Genomic DNA, 23756 nt, shown 5'->3' on the forward strand with positions numbered 1-23756 from the left:
GTATGCTGACATGTACAACGGGTATGTTTAAGCTACAAAGTTTTTAATGGAATCATGTTTCTCTCGAGGAGAAAATGTATTTAGGGCAATAAAAAGGATTCACTGTGTCTGGCATTGGACCAAGCTACCAACAAGCTAAACAATGATCAGAACTGGTGAAATTACACACTGACATTGGTTGAAAACACGTAACTCTTAAGAATGTGTTGCAGACTTGTTGAATAGATTCATTTTTCTTGTTTTGTTTGTTTTTGATGAAATTGTGCTTTTCTTGTCGAGAAAAGGCGTTTACCGCGATAAAAAGGTTTAGTGCTTTATGCATATGGACTAGGTTACGAAAAGTAAAAAATGTCAACTAATATGGCCGGGAGTCGTTTTTATTGTTTAAAACGCGATCTCTCGACCAGAATATGCTTTTTCAAAAATGCCATTTTCCCATGGCGAGACTCATTTTCTGTGAGAAAATGCATTTAAAAGGAGGGATTTCATCAGAAACACTAAAAATACATATTGTACGTGTCTGAAAATGCACAAAACCTTGAAAGTGAAGGTTTTCTCCAAAAAACACATGGGTGAAAACCCTATTTTAAGGCTCTGATTGTTTGCAGACATGTACAACGGGTATGTTTAAGCTATAACGTTTTTAATGGAATCATGTTTCTCTCGAGCAGAAAATGCGTTTAAAGCAATAAAAAGGATTCACTGTGTCTGGCATTGGACCAAGCTACCAACAAGCTAAACAATGATCAGAACTGGTGAAATTACACACTGACATTGGTTGAAAACACGTAACTCTTAAGAATGTGTTGCAGACTTGTTGAATAGATTCATTTTTCTTGTTTTGTTTGTTTTTGATGAAATTGTGCTTTTCTTGTCGAGAAAATGCGTTTACCGCGATAAAAAGGTTTAGTGCTTTATGCATATGGACTAGGTTACCAAAAGTAAAAAATGTCAACTAATAAGGCCGGGAGTCGTTTTTATTGTTTAAAACGCGATCTCTCGACCAGAATATGCTTTTTCAAAAATGCCATTTTCACATGGCGAGATTCATTTTCTGTGAGAAATTGCATTTAAAAGGAGGGATTTCATCAGAAACACTAAAAATACATATTGTACGTGTCTGAAAACGCACAGAACCTTGAAATTGAAGGTTTTTCTCCAAAAAACACATGGGTGAAAACCCTATTTTAAGGCTCTGAGTGTTTGCAGACATGTACAACGGGTATGTTTAAGCTACAACGTTTTTAATGGAATCATGTTTCTCTCGAGGAGAAAATGTATTTAAAGCAATAAAAAGGAATCACTGTGTCTGGCATTGGACTAAGCTACCAACAAGCTAAACAATGATCAGAACTGGTGAAATTACACACTGACATTGGTTGAAAACACGTAACTCTTAAGGATGTGTTGCAGACTTGTTGAATAGATTAATTTTTCTTGTTTTGTTTGTTTTTGATGAAATTGTGCTTTTCTTGTCGAGAAAAGGCGTTTAACGCTATATAAAGGTTTGGTGCTTTATGCATATGGGCTAGGTTACCAAAAGTAAAAAATGTCAACTAATAAGGCCGGGAGTCGTTTTTATTGTTTAAAACGCGATCTCTCGACCAGAATATGCTTTTTCAAAAAAGCCATTTTCCCATGGCGAGACTCATTTTCTGTGAGAAAATGCATTTAAAAGGAGGGATATCATCAGAAACACTAAAAATACATACTGCACATGTCTGAAAACGCACAGAACCTTGAAATTGAAGGTTTTTCTCCAAAAAACACATGGGTGAAAACCCTATTTTAAGGCTCTGAGTGTATGCTGACATGTACAACGGGTATGTTTAAGCTACAAAGTTTTTAATGGAATCATGTTTCTCTCGAGGAGAAAATGTATTTAGGGCAATAAAAAGGATTCACTGTGTCTGGCATTGGACCAAGCTACCAACAAGCTAAACAATGATCAGAACTGGTGAAATTACACACTGAAATTGGTTGAAAACACGTAACTCTTAAGAATGTGTTGCAGACTTGTTGAATAGATTCATTTTTCTTGTTTTGTTTGTTTTTGATGAAATTGTGCTTTTCTTGTCGAGAAAAGGCGTTTACCGCGATAAAAAGGTTTAGTGCTTTATGCATATGGACTAGGTTACCAAAAGTAAAAAATGTCAACTAATATGGCCGGGAGTCGTTTTTATTGTTTAAAACGCGATCTCTCGACCAGAATATGCTTTTTCAAAAATGCCATTTTCCCATGGCGAGACTCATTTTCTGTGAGAAAATGCATTTAAAAGGAGGGATTTCATCAGAAACACTAAAAATACATATTGTACGTGTCTGAAAATGCACAAAACCTTGAAAGTGAAGGTTTTCTCCAAAAAACACATGGGTGAAAACCCTATTTTAAGGCTCTGATTGTTTGCAGACATGTACAACGGGTATGTTTAAGCTATAACGTTTTTAATGGAATCATGTTTCTCTCGAGCAGAAAATGCGTTTAAAGCAATAAAAAGGATTCACTGTGTCTGGCATTGGACCAAGCTACCAACAAGCTAAACAATGATCAGAACTGGTGAAATTACACACTGACATTGGTTGAAAACACGTAACTCTTAAGAATGTGTTGCAGACTTGTTGAATAGATTCATTTTTCTTGTTTTGTTTGTTTTTGATGAAATTGTGCTTTTCTTGTCGAGAAAAGGCGTTAACCGCGATAAAAAGGTTGAGTGCTTCATGCATATGGACTAGGTTACCAAAAGTAAAAAATGTCAACTAATATGGCCGGGAGTCGTTTTTATTGTTTAAAACGCAATCTCTCGACCAGAATATGCTTTTTCAAAAAAGCCATTTTCCCATGGCGAGACTCATTTTCTGTGGGAAAATGCATTTAATAGGAGGGATTTCATCAGAAACACTAAAAATACATATTGTACGTGTCTGAAAATGCACAAAACCTTGAAATTGAAGGTTTTCTCCAAAAAACACATGGGTGAAAACCCTATTTTAAGGCTCTGATTGTTTGCAGACATGTACAACGGGTATGTTTAAGCTATAACGTTTTTAATGGAGTCATGTTTCTCTCGAGCAGAAAATGCGTTTAAAGCAATAAAAAGGATTCACTGTGTCTGGCATTGGACCAAGCTACCAACAAGCTAAACAATGATCAGAACTGGTGAAATTACACACTGACATTGGTTGAAAACACGTAACTTTTAAGAATGTGTTGCAGACTTGTTGAATAGATTCATTTTTCTTGTTTTGTTTGTTTTTGATGAAATTGTGCTTTTCTTGTCGAGAAAAGGCGTTTAACGCTATATAAAGGTTTGGTGCTTTATGCATATGGGCTAGGTTACCAAAAGTAAAAAATGTCAACTAATAAGGCCGGGAGTCGTTTTTATTGTTTAAAACGCGATCTCTCGACCAGAATATGCTTTTTCAAAAATGCCATTTTCCCATGGCGAGACTCATTTTCTGTGTGAAAATGCATTTAAAAGGAGGGATTTCATCAGAAACACTAAAAATACATATTGCATATGTCTGAAAACTCACAGAACCTTGACATTGAAGGTTTTTCTCCAAAAAACACATGGGTGAAAACCCTATTTTAAGGCTCTGAGTGTATGCTGACATGTACAACGGGTATGTTTTAGCTACAACGTTTTTAATGGAATCATGTTTCTCTCGAGGAGAAAATGTATTTAGCGCAATAAAAAGGATTCACTGTGTCTGGCATTGGACCAAGCTACCAACAAGCTAAACAATGATCAGAACTGGTGAAATTACACACTGACGTTGGTTGAAAACACGTAACTCTTAAGAATGTGTTGCAGACTTGTTGAATAGATTCATTTTTCTTGTTTTGTTTGTTTTTGATGAAATTGTGCTTTTCTTGTCGAGAAAATGCGTTTACCGCGATAAAAAGGTTGAGTGCTTCATGCATATGGACTAGGTTACCAAAAGTAAAAAATGTCAACTAATATGGCCGGGAGTCGTTTTTATTGTTTAAAACGCAATCTCTCGACCAGAATATGCTTTTTCAAAAAAGCCATTTTCCCATGGCGAGACTAATTTTCTGTGAGAAAATGCATTTAATAGGAGGGATTTCATCAGAAACACTGAAACTACATATTGCACGTGTCTGAAAATGCACAAAACCTTGAAATTGAAGGTTTTCTCCAAAAAACACATGGGTGAAAACCCTATTTTAAGGCTCTGATTGTTTGCAGACATGTACAACGGGTATGTTTAAGCTATAACGTTTTTAATGGAATCATGTTTCTCTCGAGCAGAAAATGCGTTTAAAGCAATAAAAAGGATTCACTGTGTCTGGCATTGGACCAAGCTACCAACAAGCTAAACAATGATCAGAACTGGTGAAATTACACACTGACATTGGTTGAAAACACGTAACTTTTAAGAATGTGTTGCAGACTTGTTGAATAGATTCATTTTTCTTGTTTTGTTTGTTTTTGATGAAATTGTGCTTTTCTTGTCGAGAAAATGCGTTTACCGCGATAAAAAGGTTTAGTGCTTTATGCATATGGACTAGGTTACCAAAAGTAAAAAATGTCAACTAATAAGGCCGGGAGTCGTTTTTATTGTTTAAAACGCGATCTCTCGACCAGAATATGCTTTTTCAAAAATGCCATTTTCCCATGGCGAGACTCATTTTCTGTGAGAAATTGCATTTAAAAGGAGGGATTTCATCAGAAACACTAAAAATACATATTGTACGTGTCTGAAAACGCACAGAACCTTGAAATTGAAGGTTTTTCTCCAAAAAACACATGGGTGAAAACCCTATTTTAAGGCTCTGATTGTTTGCAGACATGTACAACGGGTATGTTTAAGCTATAACGTTTTTAATGGAATCATGTTTCTCTCGAGCAGAAAATGCGTTTAAAGCGATAAAAAGGATTCACTGTGTCTGGCATTGGACCAAGCTACCAACAAGCTAAACAATGATCAGAAGTGGTGAAATTACACACTGACATTGGTTGAAAACACGTAACTCTTAAGGATGTGTTGCAGACTTGTTGAATAGATTCATTTTTCTTGTTTTGTTTGTTTTTGATGAAATTGTGCTTTTCTTGTCGAGAAAAGGCGTTTAACGCTATATAAAGGTTTGGTGCTTTATGCATATGGGCTAGGTTACCAAAAGTAAAAAATGTCAACTAATAAGGCCGGGAGTCGTTTTTATTGTTTAAAACGCGATCTCTCGACCAGAATATGCTTTTTCAAAAAAGCCATTTTCCCATGGCGAGACTCATTTTCTGTGAGAAAATGCATTTAAAAGGAGGGATTTCATCAGAAACACTAAAAATACATACTGCACATGTCTGAAAACGCACAGAACCTTGAAATTGAAGGTTTTTCTCCAAAAAACACATGGGTGAAAACCCTATTTTAAGGCTCTGAGTGTATGCTGACATGTACAACGGGTATGTTTAAGCTACAAAGTTTTTAATGGAATCATGTTTCTCTCGAGGAGAAAATGTATTTAGGGCAATAAAAAGGATTCACTGTGTCTGGCATTGGACCAAGCTACCAACAAGCTAAACAATGATCAGAACTGGTGAAATTACACACTGACATTGGTTGAAAACACGTAACTCTTAAGAATGTGTTGCAGACTTGTTGAATAGATTCATTTTTCTTGTTTTGTTTGTTTTTGATGAAATTGTGCTTTTCTTGTCGAGAAAAGGCGTTTACCGCGATAAAAAGGTTTAGTGCTTTATGCATATGGACTAGGTTACGAAAAGTAAAAAATGTCAACTAATATGGCCGGGAGTCGTTTTTATTGTTTAAAACGCGATCTCTCGACCAGAATATGCTTTTTCAAAAATGCCATTTTCCCATGGCGAGACTCATTTTCTGTGAGAAAATGCATTTAAAAGGAGGGATTTCATCAGAAACACTAAAAATACATATTGTACGTGTCTGAAAATGCACAAAACCTTGAAAGTGAAGGTTTTCTCCAAAAAACACATGGGTGAAAACCCTATTTTAAGGCTCTGATTGTTTGCAGACATGTACAACGGGTATGTTTAAGCTATAACGTTTTTAATGGAATCATGTTTCTCTCGAGCAGAAAATGCGTTTAAAGCAATAAAAAGTATTCACTGTGTCTGGCATTGGACCAAGCTACCAACAAGCTAAACAATGATCAGAACTGGTGAAATTACACACTGACATTGGTTGAAAACACGTAACTCTTAAGAATGTGTTGCAGACTTGTTGAATAGATTCATTTTTCTTGTTTTGTTTGTTTTTGATGAAATTGTGCTTTTCTTGTCGAGAAAATGCGTTTACCGCGATAAAAAGGTTTAGTGCTTTATGCATATGGACTAGGTTACCAAAAGTAAAAAATGTCAACTAATAAGGCCGGGAGTCGTTTTTATTGTTTAAAACGCGATCTCTCGACCAGAATATGCTTTTTCAAAAATGCCATTTTCACATGGCGAGATTCATTTTCTGTGAGAAATTGCATTTAAAAGGAGGGATTTCATCAGAAACACTAAAAATACATATTGTACGTGTCTGAAAACGCACAGAACCTTGAAATTGAAGGTTTTTCTCCAAAAAACACATGGGTGAAAACCCTATTTTAAGGCTCTGAGTGTTTGCAGACATGTACAACGGGTATGTTTAAGCTACAACGTTTTTAATGGAATCATGTTTCTCTCGAGGAGAAAATGTATTTAAAGCAATAAAAAGGAATCACTGTGTCTGGCATTGGACTAAGCTACCAACAAGCTAAACAATGATCAGAACTGGTGAAATTACACACTGACATTGGTTGAAAACACGTAACTCTTAAGGATGTGTTGCAGACTTGTTGAATAGATTCATTTTTCTTGTTTTGTTTGTTTTTGATGAAATTGTGCTTTTCTTGTCGAGAAAAGGCGTTTAACGCTATATAAAGGTTTGGTGCTTTATGCATATGGGCTAGGTTACCAAAAGTAAAAAATGTCAACTAATAAGGCCGGGAGTCGTTTTTATTGTTTAAAACGCGATCTCTCGACCAGAATATGCTTTTTCAAAAAAGCCATTTTCCCATGGCGAGACTCATTTTCTGTGAGAAAATGCATTTAAAAGGAGGGATTTCATCAGAAACACTAAAAATACATACTGCACATGTCTGAAAACGCACAGAACCTTGAAATTGAAGGTTTTTCTCCAAAAAACACATGGGTGAAAACCCTATTTTAAGGCTCTGAGTGTATGCTGACATGTACAACGGGTATGTTTAAGCTACAAAGTTTTTAATGGAATCATGTTTCTCTCGAGGAGAAAATGTATTTAGGGCAATAAAAAGGATTCACTGTGTCTGGCATTGGACCAAGCTACCAACAAGCTAAACAATGATCAGAACTGGTGAAATTACACACTGAAATTGGTTGAAAACACGTAACTCTTAAGAATGTGTTGCAGACTTGTTGAATAGATTCATTTTTCTTGTTTTGTTTGTTTTAGATGAAATTGTGCTTTTCTTGTCGAGAAAAGGCGTTTACCGCGATAAAAAGGTTTAGTGCTTTATGCATATGGACTAGGTTACGAAAAGTAAAAAATGTCAACTAATATGGCCGGGAGTCGTTTTTATTGTTTAAAACGCGATCTCTCGACCAGAATATGCTTTTTCAAAAATGCCATTTTCCCATGGCGAGACTCATTTTCTGTGAGAAAATGCATTTAAAAGGAGGGATTTCATCAGAAACACTAAAAATACATATTGTACGTGTCTGAAAATGCACAAAACCTTGAAAGTGAAGGTTTTCTCCAAAAAACACATGGGTGAAAACCCTATTTTAAGGCTCTGATTGTTTGCAGACATGTACAACGGGTATGTTTAAGCTATAACGTTTTTAATGGAATCATGTTTCTCTCGAGCAGAAAATGCGTTTAAAGCAATAAAAAGGATTCACTGTGTCTGGCATTGGACCAAGCTACCAACAAGCTAAACAATGATCAGAACTGGTGAAATTACACACTGACATTGGTTGAAAACACGTAACTCTTAAGAATGTGTTGCAGACTTGTTGAATAGATTCATTTTTCTTGTTTTGTTTGTTTTTGATGAAATTGTGCTTTTCTTGTCGAGAAAAGGCGTTAACCGCGATAAAAAGGTTGAGTGCTTCATGCATATGGACTAGGTTACCAAAAGTAAAAAATGTCAACTAATATGGCCGGGAGTCGTTTTTATTGTTTAAAACGCAATCTCTCGACCAGAATATGCTTTTTCAAAAAAGCCATTTTCCCATGGCGAGACTCATTTTCTGTGGGAAAATGCATTTAATAGGAGGGATTTCATCAGAAACACTAAAAATACATATTGTACGTGTCTGAAAATGCACAAAACCTTGAAATTGAAGGTTTTCTCCAAAAAACACATGGGTGAAAACCCTATTTTAAGGCTCTGATTGTTTGCAGACATGTACAACGGGTATGTTTAAGCTATAACGTTTTTAATGGAGTCATGTTTCTCTCGAGCAGAAAATGCGTTTAAAGCAATAAAAAGGATTCACTGTGTCTGGCATTGGACCAAGCTACCAACAAGCTAAACAATGATCAGAACTGGTGAAATTACACACTGACATTGGTTGAAAACACGTAACTTTTAAGAATGTGTTGCAGACTTGTTGAATAGATTCATTTTTCTTGTTTTGTTTGTTTTTGATGAAATTGTGCTTTTCTTGTCGAGAAAAGGCGTTTAACGCTATATAAAGGTTTGGTGCTTTATGCATATGGGCTAGGTTACCAAAAGTAAAAAATGTCAACTAATAAGGCCGGGAGTCGTTTTTATTGTTTAAAACGCGATCTCTCGACCAGAATATGCTTTTTCAAAAATGCCATTTTCCCATGGCGAGACTCATTTTCTGTGTGAAAATGCATTTAAAAGGAGGGATTTCATCAGAAACACTAAAAATACATATTGCATATGTCTGAAAACTCACAGAACCTTGACATTGAAGGTTTTTCTCCAAAAAACACATGGGTGAAAACCCTATTTTAAGGCTCTGAGTGTATGCTGACATGTACAACGGGTATGTTTTAGCTACAACGTTTTTAATGGAATCATGTTTCTCTCGAGGAGAAAATGTATTTAGCGCAATAAAAAGGATTCACTGTGTCTGGCATTGGACCAAGCTACCAACAAGCTAAACAATGATCAGAACTGGTGAAATTACACACTGACGTTGGTTGAAAACACGTAACTCTTAAGAATGTGTTGCAGACTTGTTGAATAGATTCATTTTTCTTGTTTTGTTTGTTTTTGATGAAATTGTGCTTTTCTTGTCGAGAAAATGCGTTTACCGCGATAAAAAGGTTGAGTGCTTCATGCATATGGACTAGGTTACCAAAAGTAAAAAATGTCAACTAATATGGCCGGGAGTCGTTTTTATTGTTTAAAACGCAATCTCTCGACCAGAATATGCTTTTTCAAAAAAGCCATTTTCCCATGGCGAGACTAATTTTCTGTGAGAAAATGCATTTAATAGGAGGGATTTCATCAGAAACACTGAAACTACATATTGCACGTGTCTGAAAATGCACAAAACCTTGAAATTGAAGGTTTTCTCCAAAAAACACATGGGTGAAAACCCTATTTTAAGGCTCTGATTGTTTGCAGACATGTACAACGGGTATGTTTAAGCTATAACGTTTTTAATGGAATCATGTTTCTCTCGAGCAGAAAATGCGTTTAAAGCAATAAAAAGGATTCACTGTGTCTGGCATTGGACCAAGCTACCAACAAGCTAAACAATGATCAGAACTGGTGAAATTACACACTGACATTGGTTGAAAACACGTAACTTTTAAGAATGTGTTGCAGACTTGTTGAATAGATTCATTTTTCTTGTTTTGTTTGTTTTTGATGAAATTGTGCTTTTCTTGTCGAGAAAATGCGTTTACCGCGATAAAAAGGTTTAGTGCTTTATGCATATGGACTAGGTTACCAAAAGTAAAAAATGTCAACTAATAAGGCCGGGAGTCGTTTTTATTGTTTAAAACGCGATCTCTCGACCAGAATATGCTTTTTCAAAAATGCCATTTTCCCATGGCGAGACTCATTTTCTGTGAGAAATTGCATTTAAAAGGAGGGATTTCATCAGAAACACTAAAAATACATATTGTACGTGTCTGAAAACGCACAGAACCTTGAAATTGAAGGTTTTTCTCCAAAAAACACATGGGTGAAAACCCTATTTTAAGGCTCTGATTGTTTGCAGACATGTACAACGGGTATGTTTAAGCTATAACGTTTTTAATGGAATCATGTTTCTCTCGAGCAGAAAATGCGTTTAAAGCGATAAAAAGGATTCACTGTGTCTGGCATTGGACCAAGCTACCAACAAGCTAAACAATGATCAGAAGTGGTGAAATTACACACTGACATTGGTTGAAAACACTTAACTTTTAAGAATGTGTTGCACACTTGTTGAATAGATTCATTTTTCTTGTTTTGTTTGTTTTTGATGAAATTGTGCTTTTCTTGTCGAGAAAAGGCGTTTAACGCTATATAAAGGTTTGGTGCTTTATGCATATGGGCTAGGTTACCAAAAGTAAAAAAATGTCAACTAATAAGGCCGGGAGTCGTTTTTATTGTTTAAAACGCGATCTCTCGACCAGAATATGCTTTTTCAAAAATGCCATTTTCCCATGGCGAGACTCATTTTCTGTGAGAAAATGCATTTAAAAGGAGGGATTTCATCAGAAACACTAAAAATACATATTGTACATGTCTGAAAACGCACAGAACCTTGAAATTGAAGGTTTTTCTCCAAAAAACACATGGGTGAAAACCCTATTTTAAGGCTCTGAGTGTATGCTGACATGTACAACGGGTATGTTTAAGCTACAACGTTTTTAATGGAATCATGTTTCTCTCGAGGAGAAAATGTATTTAGGGCAATAAAAAGGATTCACTGTGTCTGGCATTGGACCAAGCTACCAACAAGCTAAACAATGATCAGAAGTGGTGAAATTACACACTGACATTGGTTGAAAACACGTAACTCTTAAGAATGTGTTGCAGACTTGTTGAATAGATTCATTTTTTCTTGTTTTGTTTGTTTTTGATGAAATTGTGCTTTTCTTGTCGAGAAAATGCGTTTACCGCGATAAAGAGGTTTAGTGCTTTATGCATATGGACTAGGTTACCAAAAGTAAAAAATGTCAACTAATAAGGCCGGGAGTCGTTTTTATTGTTTAAAACGCGATCTCTCGACCAGAATATGCTTTTTCAAAAAAGCCATTTTCCCATGGCGAGACTCATTTTCTGTGAGAAAATGCATTTAATAGGAGGGATTTCATCAGAAACACTAAAAATACATATTGTACGTATCTGAAAACGCACAGAACCTTGAAATAAAAGGTTTTTCACCTAAAAACACATTGGTGAAAACCCTATTTTAAGGCTCTGGGGGTTTGCAGACATGTACTGCAGGTATTTTTAAACTACAACGTTTTCAATGAAATCATGTTTCTCTCGAGGAGAAAATGTGTTTAAAGCAATAAAAAGGATTCACTGTGTCTGGCATTGGACCAAGCTACCAACAAGCTAAACAATGATCAGAAGTGGTGAAATTTCACACTGACATTGGTTGAAAACACGTAACTCTTAAGGATGTGTTGCAGACACGTTGAATAGATTATTTTTTCTTGTTTTGTTTGTTTTTGATGAAATTGTGCTTTTCTTGTCGAGAAAATGCGTTTACCGCGATAAAAAGGTTTAGTGCTTTATGCATATGAACTAGGTTACCAAAAGTAAAAAATGTCAACTAATAAGGCCGGGAGTCGTTTTTATTGTTTAAAACGCGATCTCTCGACCAGAATATGCTTTTTCAAAAATGCCATTTTCCCATGGCGAGACTCATTTTCTGTGAGAAAATGCATTTAAAAGGAGGGATTTCATCAGAAACACTAAAAATACATATTGTACGTGTCTGAAAATGCACAAAACCTTGAAAGTGAAGGTTTTCTCCAAAAAACACATGGGTGAAAACCCTATTTTAAGGCTCTGATTGTTTGCAGACATGTACAACGGGTATGTTTAAGCTATAACGTTTTTAATGGAATCATGTTTCTCTCGAGCAGAAAATGCGTTTAAAGCAATAAAAAGGATTCACTGTGTCTGGCATTGGACCAAGCTACCAACAAGCTAAACAATGATCAGAACTGGTGAAATTACACACTGACATTGGTTGAAAACACGTAACTTTTAAGAATGTGTTGCAGACTTGTTGAATAGATTCATTTTTCTTGTTTTGTTTGTTTTTGATGAAATTGTGCTTTTCTTGTCGAGAAAATGCGTTTACCGCGATAAAAAGGTTTAGTGCTTTATGCATATGGACTAGGTTACCAAAAGTAAAAAATGTCAACTAATAAGGCCGGGAGTCGTTTTTATTGTTTAAAACGCGATCTCTCGACCAGAATATGCTTTTTCAAAAATGCCATTTTCCCATGGCGAGACTCATTTTCTGTGAGAAATTGCATTTAAAAGGAGGGATTTCATCAGAAACACTAAAAATACATATTGTACGTGTCTGAAAACGCACAGAACCTTGAAATTGAAGGTTTTTCTCCAAAAAACACATGGGTGAAAACCCTATTTTAAGGCTCTGATTGTTTGCAGACATGTACAACGGGTATGTTTAAGCTATAACGTTTTTAATGGAATCATGTTTCTCTCGAGCAGAAAATGCGTTTAAAGCAATAAAAAGGATTCACTGTGTCTGGCATTGGACCAAGCTACCAACAAGCTAAACAATGATCAGAACTGGTGAAATTACACACTGACATTGGTTGAAAACACTTAACTTTTAAGAATGTGTTGCACACTTGTTGAATAGATTCATTTTTCTTGTTTTGTTTGTTTTTGATGAAATTGTGCTTTTCTTGTCGAGAAAAGGCGTTTAACGCTATATAAAGGTTTGGTGCTTTATGCATATGGGCTAGGTTACCAAAAGTAAAAAAATGTCAACTAATAAGGCCGGGAGTCGTTTTTATTGTTTAAAACGCGATCTCTCGACCAGAATATGCTTTTTCAAAAATGCCATTTTCCCATGGCGAGACTCATTTTCTGTGAGAAAATGCATTTAAAAGGAGGGATTTCATCAGAAACACTAAAAATACATATTGTACATGTCTGAAAACGCACAGAACCTTGAAATTGAAGGTTTTTCTCCAAAAAACACATGGGTGAAAACCCTATTTTAAGGCTCTGAGTGTATGCTGACATGTACAACGGGTATGTTTAAGCTACAACGTTTTTAATGGAATCATGTTTCTCTCGAGGAGAAAATGTATTTAGGGCAATAAAAAGGATTCACTGTGTCTGGCATTGGACCAAGCTACCAACAAGCTAAACAATGATCAGAAGTGGTGAAATTACACACTGACATTGGTTGAAAACACGTAACTCTTAAGAATGTGTTGCAGACTTGTTGAATAGATTCATTTTTTCTTGTTTTGTTTGTTTTTGATGAAATTGTGCTTTTCTTGTCGAGAAAATGCGTTTACCGCGATAAAGAGGTTTAGTGCTTTATGCATATGGACTAGGTTACCAAAAGTAAAAAATGTCAACTAATAAGGCCGGGAGTCGTTTTTATTGTTTAAAACGCGATCTCTGGACCAGAATATGCTTTTTCAAAAAAGCCATTTTCCCATGGCGAGACTCATTTTCTGTGAGAAAATGCATTTAATAGGAGGGATTTCATCAGAAACACTAAAAATACATAATGTACGTATCTGAAAACGCACAGAACCTTGAAATAAAAGGTTTTTCACCTAAAAACACATTGGTGAAAACCCTATTTTAAGGCTCTGGGGGTTTGCAGACATGTACTGCAGGTATTTTTAAACTACAACGTTTTCAATGAAATCATGTTTCTCTCGAGGAGAAAATGTGTTTAAAGCAATAAAAAGGATTCACTGTGTCTGGCATTGGACCAAGCTACCAACAAGCTAAACAATGATCAGAAGTGGTGAAATTTCACACTGACATTGGTTGAAAACACGTAACTCTTAAGGATGTGTTGCAGACACGTTGAATAGATTATTTTTTCTTGTTTTGTTTGTTTTTGATGAAATTGTGCTTTTCTTGTCGAGAAAATGCGTTTACCGCGATAAAAAGGTTTAGTGCTTTATGCATATGAACTAGGTTACCAAAAGTAAAAAATGTCAACTAATAAGGCCGGGAGTCGTTTTTATTGTTTAAAACGCGATCTCTCGACCAGAATATGCTTTTTCAAAAATGCCATTTTCCCATGGCGAGACTCATTTTCTGTGAGAAAATGCATTTAAAAGGAGGGATTTCATCAGAAACACTAAAAATACATATTGTACGTGTCTGAAAATGCACAAAACCTTGAAAGTGAAGGTTTTCTCCAAAAAACACATGGGTGAAAACCCTATTTTAAGGCTCTGATTGTTTGCAGACATGTACAACGGGTATGTTTAAGCTATAACGTTTTTAATGGAATCATGTTTCTCTCGAGCAGAAAATGCGTTTAAAGCAATAAAAAGGATTCACTGTGTCTGGCATTGGACCAAGCTACCAACAAGCTAAACAATGATCAGAACTGGTGAAATTACACACTGACATTGGTTGAAAACACGTAACTTTTAAGAATGTGTTGCAGACTTGTTGAATAGATTCATTTTTCTTGTTTTGTTTGTTTTTGATGAAATTGTGCTTTTCTTGTCGAGAAAATGCGTTTACCGCGATAAAAAGGTTTAGTGCTTTATGCATATGGACTAGGTTACCAAAAGTAAAAAATGTCAACTAATAAGGCCGGGAGTCGTTTTTATTGTTTAAAACGCGATCTCTCGACCAGAATATGCTTTTTCAAAAATGCCATTTTCCCATGGCGAGACTCATTTTCTGTGAGAAATTGCATTTAAAAGGAGGGATTTCATCAGAAACACTAAAAATACATATTGTACGTGTCTGAAAACGCACAGAACCTTGAAATTGAAGGTTTTTCTCCAAAAAACACATGGGTGAAAACCCTATTTTAAGGCTCTGATTGTTTGCAGACATGTACAACGGGTATGTTTAAGCTATAACGTTTTTAATGGAATCATGTTTCTCTCGAGCAGAAAATGCGTTTAAAGCAATAAAAAGGATTCACTGTGTCTGGCATTGGACCAAGCTACCAACAAGCTAAACAATGATCAGAACTGGTGAAATTACACACTGACATTGGTTGAAAACACTTAACTTTTAAGAATGTGTTGCACACTTGTTGAATAGATTCATTTTTCTTGTTTTGTTTGTTTTTGATGAAATTGTGCTTTTCTTGTCGAGAAAAGGCGTTTAACGCTATATAAAGGTTTGGTGCTTTATGCATATGGGCTAGGTTACCAAAAGTAAAAAAATGTCAACTAATAAGGCCGGGAGTCGTTTTTATTGTTTAAAACGCGATCTCTCGACCAGAATATGCTTTTTCAAAAATGCCATTTTCCCATGGCGAGACTCATTTTCTGTGAGAAAATGCATTTAAAAGGAGGGATTTCATCAGAAACACTAAAAATACATATTGTACATGTCTGAAAACGCACAGAACCTTGAAATTGAAGGTTTTTCTCCAAAAAACACATGGGTGAAAACCCTATTTTAAGGCTCTGAGTGTATGCTGACATGTACAACGGGTATGTTTAAGCTACAACGTTTTTAATGGAATCATGTTTCTCTCGAGGAGAAAATGTATTTAGGGCAATAAAAAGGATTCACTGTGTCTGGCATTGGACCAAGCTACCAACAAGCTAAACAATGATCAGAAGTGGTGAAATTACACACTGACATTGGTTGAAAACACGTAACTCTTAAGAATGTGTTGCAGACTTGTTGAATAGATTCATTTTTTCTTGTTTTGTTTGTTTTTGATGAAATTGTGCTTTTCTTGTCGAGAAAATGCGTTTACCGCGATAAAGAGGTTTAGTGCTTTATGCATATGGACTAGGTTACCAAAAGTAAAAAATGTCAACTAATAAGGCCGGGAGTCGTTTTTATTGTTTAAAACGCGATCTCTGGACCAGAATATGCTTTTTCAAAAAAGCCATTTTCCCATGGCGAGACTCATTTTCTGTGAGAAAATGCATTTAATAGGAGGGATTTCATCAGAAACACTAAAAATACATATTGTACGTGTCTGAAAACGCACAGAACCTTGAAATTGAAGGTTTTTCTCCAAAAAACACATGGGTGAAAACCCTATTTTAAGGCTCTGATTGTTTGCAGACATGTACAACGGGTATGTTTAAGCTATAACGTTTTTAATGGAATCATGTTTCTCTCGAGCAGAAAATGCGTTTAAAGCAATAAAAAGGATTCACTGTGTCTGGCATTGGACCAAGCTACCAACAAGCTAAACAATGATCAGAACTGGTGAAATTACACACTGACATTGGTTGAAAACACTTAACTTTTAAGAATGTGTTGCACACTTGTTGAATAGATTCATTTTTCTTGTTTTGTTTGTTTTTGATGAAATTGTGCTTTTCTTGTCGAGAAAAGGCGTTTAACGCTATATAAAGGTTTGGTGCTTTATGCATATGGGCTAGGTTACCAAAAGTAAAAAATGTCAACTAATATGGCCGGGAGTCGTTTTTATTGTTTAAATCGCGATCTCTCGACCAGAATATGCTTTTTCAAAACAGCCATTTTCCCATGGCGAGACTCATTTTCTGTGTGAAAATGCATTTAAAAGGAGGGATTTCATCAGAAACACTAAAAATACATATTGCACATGTCTGAAAACGCACAGAACCTTGAAATTGAAGGTTTTTCTCCAAAAAACACATGGGTGAAAACCCTATTTTAAGGCTCTGAGTGTATGCTGACATGTACAACGGGTATGTTTAAGCTACAACGTTTTTAATGGAATCATGTTTCTCTCGAGGAGAAAATGTATTTAGGGCAATAAAAAGGATTCACTGTGTCTGGCATTGGACCAAGCTACCAACAAGCTAAACAATGATCAGAAGTGGTGAAATTACACACTGACATTGGTTGAAAACACGTAACTCTTAAGAATGTGTTGCAGACTTGTTGAATAGATTCATTTTTTCTTGTTTTGTTTGTTTTTGATGAAATTGTGCTTTTCTTGTCGAGAAAATGCGTTTACCGCGATAAAGAGGTTTAGTGCTTTATGCATATGGACTAGGTTACCAAAAGTAAAAAATGTCAACTAATAAGGCCGGGAGTCGTTTTTATTGTTTAAAACGCGATCTCTGGACCAGAATATGCTTTTTCAAAAAAGCCATTTTCCCATGGCGAGACTCATTTTCTGTGAGAAAATGCATTTAATAGGAGGGATTTCATCAGAAACACTAAAAATACATAATGTACGTATCTGAAAACGCACAGAACCTTGAAATAAAAGGTTTTTCACCTAAAAACACATTGGTGAAAACCCTATTTTAAGGCTCTGGGGGTTTGCAGACATGTACTGCAGGTATTTTTAAACTACAACGTTTTCAATGAAATCATGTTTCTCTCGAGGAGAAAATGTGTTTAAAGCAATAAAAAGGATTCACTGTGTCTGGCATTGGACCAAGCTACCAACAAGCTAAACAATGATCAGAAGTGGTGAAATTTCACACTGACATTGGTTGAAAACACGTAACTCTTAAGGATGTGTTGCAGACACGTTGAATAGATTATTTTTTCTTGTTTTGTTTGTTTTTGATGAAATTGTGCTTTTCTTGTCGAGAAAATGCGTTTACCGCGATAAAAAGGTTTAGTGCTTTATGCATATGAACTAGGTTACCAAAAGTAAAAAATGTCAACTAATAAGGCCGGGAGTCGTTTTTATTGTTTAAAACGCGATCTCTCGACCAGAATATGCTTTTTCAAAAATGCCATTTTCCCATGGCGAGACTCATTTTCTGTGAGAAAATGCATTTAAAAGGAGGGATTTCATCAGAAACACTAAAAATACATATTGTACGTGTCTGAAAATGCACAAAACCTTGAAAGTGAAGGTTTTCTCCAAAAAACACATGGGTGAAAACCCTATTTTAAGGCTCTGATTGTTTGCAGACATGTACAACGGGTATGTTTAAGCTATAACGTTTTTAATGGAATCATGTTTCTCTCGAGCAGAAAATGCGTTTAAAGCAATAAAAAGGATTCACTGTGTCTGGCATTGGACCAAGCTACCAACAAGCTAAACAATGATCAGAACTGGTGAAATTACACACTGACATTGGTTGAAAACACGTAACTTTTAAGAATGTGTTGCAGACTTGTTGAATAGATTCATTTTTCTTGTTTTGTTTGTTTTTGATGAAATTGTGCTTTTCTTGTCGAGAAAATGCGTTTACCGCGATAAAAAGGTTTAGTGCTTTATGCATATGGACTAGGTTACCAAAAGTAAAAAATGTCAACTAATAAGGCCGGGAGTCGTTTTTATTGTTTAAAACGCGATCTCTCGACCAGAATATGCTTTTTCAAAAATGCCATTTTCCCATGGCGAGACTCATTTTCTGTGAGAAATTGCATTTAAAAGGAGGGATTTCATCAGAAACACTAAAAATACATATTGTACGTGTCTGAAAACGCACAGAACCTTGAAATTGAAGGTTTTTCTCCAAAAAACACATGGGTGAAAACCCTATTTTAAGGCTCTGAGTGTATGCTGACATGTACAACGGGTATGTTTAAGCTACAACGTTTTTAATGGAATCATGTTTCTCTCGAGGAGAAAATGTATTTAGGGCAATAAAAAGGATTCACTGTGTCTGGCATTGGACCAAGCTACCAACAAGCTAAACAATGATCAGAAGTGGTGAAATTACACACTGACATTGGTTGAAAACACGTAACTCTTAAGAATGTGTTGCAGACTTGTTGAATAGATTCATTTTTTCTTGTTTTGTTTGTTTTTGATGAAATTGTGCTTTTCTTGTCGAGAAAATGCGTTTACCGCGATAAAGAGGTTTAGTGCTTTATGCATATGGACTAGGTTACCAAAAGTAAAAAATGTCAACTAATAAGGCCGGGAGTCGTTTTTATTGTTTAAAACGCGATCTCTGGACCAGAATATGCTTTTTCAAAAAAGCCATTTTCCCATGGCGAGACTCATTTTCTGTGAGAAAATGCATTTAATAGGAGGGATTTCATCAGAAACACTAAAAATACATAATGTACGTATCTGAAAACGCACAGAACCTTGAAATAAAAGGTTTTTCACCTAAAAACACATTGGTGAAAACCCTATTTTAAGGCTCTGGGGGTTTGCAGACATGTACTGCAGGTATTTTTAAACTACAACGTTTTCAATGAAATCATGTTTCTCTCGAGGAGAAAATGTGTTTAAAGCAATAAAAAGGATTCACTGTGTCTGGCATTGGACCAAGCTACCAACAAGCTAAACAATGATCAGAAGTGGTGAAATTTCACACTGACATTGGTTGAAAACACGTAACTCTTAAGGATGTGTTGCAGACACGTTGAATAGATTATTTTTTCTTGTTTTGTTTGTTTTTGATGAAATTGTGCTTTTCTTGTCGAGAAAATGCGTTTACCGCGATAAAAAGGTTTAGTGCTTTATGCATATGAACTAGGTTACCAAAAGTAAAAAATGTCAACTAATAAGGCCGGGAGTCGTTTTTATTGTTTAAAACGCGATCTCTCGACCAGAATATGCTTTTTCAAAAATGCCATTTTCCCATGGCGAGACTCATTTTCTGTGAGAAAATGCATTTAAAAGGAGGGATTTCATCAGAAACACTAAAAATACATATTGTACGTGTCTGAAAATGCACAAAACCTTGAAAGTGAAGGTTTTCTCCAAAAAACACATGGGTGAAAACCCTATTTTAAGGCTCTGATTGTTTGCAGACATGTACAACGGGTATGTTTAAGCTATAACGTTTTTAATGGAATCATGTTTCTCTCGAGCAGAAAATGCGTTTAAAGCAATAAAAAGGATTCACTGTGTCTGGCATTGGACCAAGCTACCAACAAGCTAAACAATGATCAGAACTGGTGAAATTACACACTGACATTGGTTGAAAACACGTAACTTTTAAGAATGTGTTGCAGACTTGTTGAATAGATTCATTTTTCTTGTTTTGTTTGTTTTTGATGAAATTGTGCTTTTCTTGTCGAGAAAATGCGTTTACCGCGATAAAAAGGTTTAGTGCTTTATGCATATGGACTAGGTTACCAAAAGTAAAAAATGTCAACTAATAAGGCCGGGAGTCGTTTTTATTGTTTAAAACGCGATCTCTCGACCAGAATATGCTTTTTCAAAAATGCCATTTTCCCATGGCGAGACTCATTTTCTGTGAGAAATTGCATTTAAAAGGAGGGATTTCATCAGAAACACTAAAAATACATATTGTACGTGTCTGAAAACGCACAGAACCTTGAAATTGAAGGTTTTTCTCCAAAAAACACATGGGTGAAAACCCTATTTTAAGGCTCTGATTGTTTGCAGACATGTACAACGGGTATGTTTAAGCTATAACGTTTTTAATGGAATCATGTTTCTCTCGAGCAGAAAATGCGTTTAAAGCAATAAAAAGGATTCACTGTGTCTGGCATTGGACCAAGCTACCAACAAGCTAAACAATGATCAGAACTGGTGAAATTACACACTGACATTGGTTGAAAACACTTAACTTTTAAGAATGTGTTGCACACTTGTTGAATAGATTCATTTTTCTTGTTTTGTTTGTTTTTGATGAAATTGTGCTTTTCTTGTCGAGAAAAGGCGTTTAACGCTATATAAAGGTTTGGTGCTTTATGCATATGGGCTAGGTTACCAAAAGTAAAAAATGTCAACTAATATGGCCGGGAGTCGTTTTTATTGTTTAAATCGCGATCTCTCGACCAGAATATGCTTTTTCAAAACAGCCATTTTCCCATGGCGAGACTCATTTTCTGTGTGAAAATGCATTTAAAAGGAGGGATTTCATCAGAAACACTAAAAATACATATTGCACATGTCTGAAAACGCACAGAACCTTGAAATTGAAGGTTTTTCTCCAAAAAACACATGGGTGAAAACCCTATTTTAAGGCTCTGAGTGTATGCTGACATGTACAACGGGTATGTTTAAGCTACAACGTTTTTAATGGAATCATGTTTCTCTCGAGGAGAAAATGTATTTAGGGCAATAAAAAGGATTCACTGTGTCTGGCATTGGACCAAGCTACCAACAAGCTAAACAATGATCAGAAGTGGTGAAATTACACACTGACATTGGTTGAAAACACGTAACTCTTAAGAATGTGTTGCAGACTTGTTGAATAGATTCATTTTTCTTGTTTTGTTTGTTTTTGATGAAATTGTGCTTTTCTTGTCGAGAAAATGCGTTTACCGCGATAAAAAGGTTTAGTGCTTTATGCATATGGACTAGGTTACCAAAAGTAAAAAATGTCAACTAATAAGGCCGGGAGTCGTTTTTATTGTTTAAAACGCGATCTCTCGACCAGAATATGCTTTTTCAAAAATGCCATTTTCCCATGGCGAGACTCATTTTCTGTGAGAAATTGCATTTAAAAGGAGGGATTTCATCAGAAACACTAAAAATACATATTGTACGTGTCTGAAAACGCACAGAACCTTGAAATTGAAGGTTTTTCTCCAAAAAACACATGGGTGAAAACCCTATTTTAAGGCTCTGAGTGTATGCTGACATGTACAACGGGTATGTTTAAGCTACAACGTTTTTAATGGAATCATGTTTCTCTCGAGGAGAAAATGTATTTAGGGCAATAAAAAGGATTCACTGTGTCTGGCATTGGACCAAGCTACCAACAAGCTAAACAATGATCAGAAGTGGTGAAATTACACACTGACATTGGTTGAAAACACGTAACTCTTAAGAATGTGTTGCAGACTTGTTGAATAGATTCATTTTTTCTTGTTTTGTTTGTTTTTGATGAAATTGTGCTTTTCTTGTCGAGAAAATGCGTTTACCGCGATAAAGAGGTTTAGTGCTTTATGCATATGGACTAGGTTACCAAAAGTAAAAAATGTCAACTAATAAGGCCGGGAGTCGTTTTTATTGTTTAAAACGCGATCTCTGGACCAGAATATGCTTTTTCAAAAAAGCCATTTTCCCATGGCGAGACTCATTTTCTGTGAGAAAATGCATTTAATAGGAGGGATTTCATCAGAAACACTAAAAATACATAATGTACGTATCTGAAAACGCACAGAACCTTGAAATAAAAGGTTTTTCACCTAAAAACACATTGGTGAAAACCCTATTTTAAGGCTCTGGGGGTTTGCAGACATGTACTGCAGGTATTTTTAAACTACAACGTTTTCAATGAAATCATGTTTCTCTCGAGGAGAAAATGTGTTTAAAGCAATAAAAAGGATTCACTGTGTCTGGCATTGGACCAAGCTACCAACAAGCTAAACAATGATCAGAAGTGGTGAAATTTCACACTGACATTGGTTGAAAACACGTAACTCTTAAGGATGTGTTGCAGACACGTTGAATAGATTCATTTTTCTTGTTTTGTTTGTTTTTGATGAAATTGTGCTTTTCTTGTCGAGAAAATGCGTTTACCGCGATAAAAAGGTTTAGTGCTTTATGCATATGAACTAGGTTACCAAAAGTAAAAAATGTCAACTAATAAGGCCGGGAGTCGTTTTTATTGTTTAAAACGCGATCTCTCGACCAGAATATGCTTTTTCAAAAATGCCATTTTCCCATGGCGAGACTCATTTTCTGTGAGAAATTGCATTTAAAAGGAGGGATTTCATCAGAAACACTAAAAATACATATTGTACGTGTCTGAAAACGCACAGAACCTTGAAATTGAAGGTTTTTCTCCAAAAAACACATGGGTGAAAACCCTATTTTAAGGCTCTGATTGTTTGCAGACATGTACAACGGGTATGTTTAAGCTATAACGTTTTTAATGGAATCATGTTTCTCTCGAGCAGAAAATGCGTTTAAAGCAATAAAAAGGATTCACTGTGTCTGGCATTGGACCAAGCTACCAACAAGCTAAACAATGATCAGAAGTGGTGAAATTTCACACTGACATTGGTTGAAAACACGTAACTCTTAAGGATGTGTTGCAGACACGTTGAATAGATTATTTTTTCTTGTTTTGTTTGTTTTTGATGAAATTGTGCTTTTCTTGTCGAGAAAATGCGTTTACCGCGATAAAAAGGTTTAGTGCTTTATGCATATGAACTAGGTTACCAAAAGTAAAAAATGTCAACTAATAAGGCCGGGAGTCGTTTTTATTGTTTAAAACGCGATCTCTCGACCAGAATATGCTTTTTCAAAAATGCCATTTTCCCATGGCGAGACTCATTTTCTGTGAGAAAATGCATTTAAAAGGAGGGATTTCATCAGAAACACTAAAAATACATATTGTACGTGTCTGAAAATGCACAAAACCTTGAAAGTGAAGGTTTTCTCCAAAAAACACATGGGTGAAAACCCTATTTTAAGGCTCTGATTGTTTGCAGACATGTACAACGGGTATGTTTAAGCTATAACGTTTTTAATGGAATCATGTTTCTCTCGAGCAGAAAATGCGTTTAAAGCAATAAAAAGGATTCACTGTGTCTGGCATTGGACCAAGCTACCAACAAGCTAAACAATGATCAGAACTGGTGAAATTACACACTGACATTGGTTGAAAACACGTAACTTTTAAGAATGTGTTGCAGACTTGTTGAATAGATTCATTTTTCTTGTTTTGTTTGTTTTTGATGAAATTGTGCTTTTCTTGTCGAGAAAATGCGTTTACCGCGATAAAAAGGTTTAGTGCTTTATGCA

This window comes from Lampris incognitus, chromosome 3 (genome assembly GCF_029633865.1).
Source record: "Lampris incognitus isolate fLamInc1 chromosome 3, fLamInc1.hap2, whole genome shotgun sequence".
Classification (NCBI taxonomy): domain Eukaryota; kingdom Metazoa; phylum Chordata; class Actinopteri; order Lampriformes; family Lampridae; genus Lampris; species Lampris incognitus.